Source organism: Schistocerca nitens, chromosome 2, assembly GCF_023898315.1.
Source record: "Schistocerca nitens isolate TAMUIC-IGC-003100 chromosome 2, iqSchNite1.1, whole genome shotgun sequence".
Classification (NCBI taxonomy): domain Eukaryota; kingdom Metazoa; phylum Arthropoda; class Insecta; order Orthoptera; family Acrididae; genus Schistocerca; species Schistocerca nitens.
In genome coordinates this window covers 1,055,777,462-1,055,781,851 of record NC_064615.1, presented here as the reverse complement: position 1 = coordinate 1,055,781,851, position 4,390 = coordinate 1,055,777,462, and the positions used below count along the sequence as shown (strand labels likewise).

Sequence of the window (4,390 nt, the reverse complement as noted above, 5' to 3'; positions counted from 1 at the left end):
ATCAAACCAAGAATTACACGCCAAGATTCAAGAAATAACAGATAAACAAGAAGCATTCGCGGGAAGCTTACGAGAATCAATGACAGAGAACTTTTCTAAACAAAACGCTCACATTGATGAACGTTTTAACAATCACACAGAAAACTTTTTGATGCGTCACCGCAAACTGGCGCGATCACAGAATAAAGAAGGAAAAGAACTATCACAAACAATTAATAAACAGCGACAGGACGACAAAAAGAAAGTGTTTGCTCAGGGAAAAACTTACGTGGACAATCACATACACTCGATTTCGGAAGAAATCGAAACGGTTAAGGAGACAAATATTCAAATACTAGAGAGGCTCACGGAAATCCAATCACACACAATTGAAGCGAAAATTTGTACACACTCTGAAATCCAGAATATTAGGGATAAATTAACAGAAGTTCTGGCACTCACTGATAAAATGGAACACATAGGAACCAATCAAGACTCAGAAAATTTGAAAGCAGATTTTAAGAAAGTTACTAAAAGTAATCGTAAATTACGAAACGAATTGACAGAAAAGATCAACGAACTCGCTACAAGATTAGACCTGTTAGATACTACCAATGACAGTAAATCAGATGACACTACACCAGTCTCAGTTCAACAGATTTCTAATAGTAAAGATACGCAAATTACAAATGTGCAACAAACAATCGCAGACCTAGAATCACGTAATAATTTGTTATATCCGAAAATCAATTCTTTACAGCAAAGGGTAGCTGACACACAAGAAATAACTGCAAACAATCAATTTCATCAGAACACACGCCATTATCACATGCCTCGGATGCACAATCCATATAATGTCGGTAGACTTCAGAGAGTAAGAGATCTTAACCAGGCAGAAAGACACACAAATTCATATTCACAACATTACGAAAATAATTACAAACAAAGACATGACGGTTTCGACCACAGGCATTTCCTTTCAGTGAGAAAGCTTAAAACATTTAAAAAAGACAGGACGCAAATACATCCACTGGACTGGATCCAACAATTCAATGCGGCACTCCCACCATCATGGCCAGTTCAACATAAGCTAGAATTTATTATTAGTTTTCTTGAAGGGGAACCAGCGAGAAGAATGCGACCAATTGCTAGACAGTGTTTTTCAGTAGAAGCATTCCAGGAAGTATTTCTAGCAGCATATTGGTCAGATACCACACATTGCACCATTAAAGATCTGCTAATTAGTCTACCAAATTTCGAGAATTATACTTTCCCAACAATCACACAATTTTTCGAGTATATGGTTGAACAAAACCAATACCTCAATGAGCCATACAGTCAATCCGCATTAATACAACTGTCTATTTCAAAACTCCTCAGAGCATTAAAAGTGTCATTATTAACATGCCAGCAAAAGGACAGCGTGTACGCATTTAGAGACATCCTGCAATTGCTATAGGTACACCAGGCAGATTATGCGTTTGTTTTTAAGAACTTTTCACGACATAACGCAAATCAGACAAACAACACTAATTTTGAGCAAACACGATTTGGCAATAACAATCATAATAAACGCTTTTGCAGCGAAAATGAAAACTTTAATCGACAATACACACAGAGATTTAATGAACAGCAGTATAACAACAATGTACATTACAATTCAAGACAGCAACAAAGCCATCCAAATAATACGACACACATACGACAGGAAATGAGGATGAGGAACCGTTCAAACTTTCACATGACTCATCGCCAAGAAAATGCGACGGGAGCAAGCAATTACTCGGGTCATCCGCAAAATACACTAAACGAACAAAGACAGCCTTTTCAGAGAAACACGCATGCCTCGCCGTATAACCACAGTTATGACGACAGAAGGAGAGAAAACGAACACCGACCGCAAAGGACATTCTACAATGATAATTTTCATAGAAATTCAAACAGTGCACAACACCCAAGTTATCGTATAAATGTACCAGACACAAGATTTCATCCGCCACCTACCGCTAATAATGAAAATGGTAGAACAGTACAGCTCATAGAAAGCACACAACACTCCCCGACAGAAAATGAAATGTCAGAACATTTATGACTAGAGGTAGCCTGTGATGAATCTCTAAATGACGACACTATGGATAAGGACAGAGAAAAGATAACGATAGAGAATGCCATTACATTCGAACCAGGAGAGCTTCTGTAAAGTTTGGAAGGTAGGAGACGAGGTACTGGCAGAAGTAAAGCTGTGAGTACCGGGCGTGAGTCGTGCTTCGGTAGCTCAGTTGGTAGAGCACTTGCCCGCGGAAGGCAAAGGTCCCGAGTTCGAGTCTCGGTCGGGCACACAGTTTTAATCTGCCAGGAAGTTTCATTACAGAAACTGACCGACCACAGACGTTAGAAGAGTTACTGCAAACGTTTCATGGCGCCTCTATATATATATATACCAACCTCGATCTCAAATCAGTATTTTGGCAAATCTAGTTGCATCCAAATTGCAGAAAGTATACGGCATTCCTTTGCTTTGGTGAATGTTACCAATTGTGTAAAGTTCCGTTTGGACTAACGATTTCGTCTGCAGCATTTATACGAGGCATGAATACAATTATCCCACAGGATCTCAAAAACAAAATTACTACATAAGTAGACGACATTCTGATCGCAGCAGAAAACTGGGAACAGCACAACCACACCCTTCAACAATTACTGAATACATTCGAGCAGAACGGTGTAACTAAAAACCTTCGTAAATCTGAATTTGAAAAAGCCTCAATAAATTTTCTAGGTCATGTCATTTCACAAACAAGTATTGCACCAGACTTGCACCAGCTTTGAAAGATATCAATGTGCCAACAAATAAGAAGGAACTTCGGAGCTTTTTAGGCCTTATTAATTATTTTAGAAAATTCATTCCTTATAAAGCATTATACACACCCTTGCTATACCAGCTCACAAGTAAAAACACAGTTTGGTCATGGAATGAAGACGCTGAAGTTGAATTAGAGAATTTGAAAGAAGCGTTACTAAGGGCACCTTTGTTATCGCATCCTGACCCAACAAAAACTTTTCCATTGCAACAGATAGTTCAACTACAGCACTAGGAGCATATATTTTCCAGGAAGTAGAGGAGGACGGTAAGACAATCGTTAAACATATTGCGTTTACAAGCAGGATACTTTCTCCAGCAGAGCGCAATTACTCTGTAACAGAATTAGAGACGCTATGCGTAGTATGGGCATTTAAGAGATTCCGTCATTATCTATATGGAAGACATACCACATTATATACCGATCACCGAGCAATCCACTTTTTATTATCAGCAAAACTTACGCATGATAGATTAAGCCGTTGGAAATTATGTCTACAAGAGTTCGACTTTACTATTGTACACATTCCAGGCACGAAGAATATTGTTGCCGACGCACTATCGAGATCTATTCAGCATAAACGACTAGAGAAAGAAAATACCTTCCTCCACAACAACCATAGTATTATGTATATCAAACAAGAAGCTTTCGAAAACTTTATATCATCAGCATTACAGGATATAGAGAGAGAACAGCAGAAGGATGAAACACTAAAAGAGATTGTAACGCTTTGACGAGACAAGAGCAACGCAAAAATCAGACAAAATTACACTATACATTAAAATATTCTGTTTATTCGCTCGTACACAGACGGCAACACTTTGCTTTTATGCATTCCAGAAGGGATCAGAAACAAATTGATATGGTATACGCACCTAAGCTATGCACATTACGGAGCTAGGAAATGCTTTTTAATTCTTCGACAAAATTGTCACTTCAACAATATGGAAAAACACATTCTCAAAGTTATAGCATCCTACAAGATATGTCAGAAAGCTAAATCATCTACAGTCTCACATATTCCACCACTGTATCCCATCATACCGGTTAAATTAAGACACATGGCAGCAGTAGATGTTTTCGGTCAAATCCCCAGAACAAGTAAAGGTTATAGTTATATTCTAGTAGCCGTAGAACTGACATTCAAATTTGTAACATTTTCCCCACTAAGGAAAGCAACAGCTAGATCAGTATCAAGAGCATTTGTAAGAAATTTTCTATCAATAATAGGACATGTACAGAAGGTTATTTCAGATAACGGATCACAGTTTAGGTGAGACATGGAAATAAATGTTAGAGAGTAAGAACATAACACCAATTTACATATCAAGATATCACAGCTCTTGTAACCCGTCCGAAAGAATAATGAAGGAGATTGGGAAACTTTGTAGAATTTATTGCCACAGAAAGCATACAACATGGGACGAATTCATTTCGCAGTTTCAGAAAGTAATAAATGATATACCTAATGAGTCAACGATGCTCTCACCAACAGTAATACTGACGAATATAGACCCAGCGAATAAACTTACTGAAATGATTACTTTTCC

At 37.9% G+C, this 4,390-nt stretch overlaps 1 non-coding gene across 1 annotated transcript; it reads left to right on the top strand.

Annotated features, from left to right (window-relative positions):
- The first annotated feature begins 2,242 nt into the window (after positions 1-2,242).
- Trnap-cgg (transfer RNA proline (anticodon CGG)) lies at positions 2,243-2,317 on the top strand. The gene has a single exon. It is a non-coding gene; the product is annotated as a tRNA-Pro (tRNA).
- Positions 2,318-4,390: the final 2,073 nt, after the last annotated feature.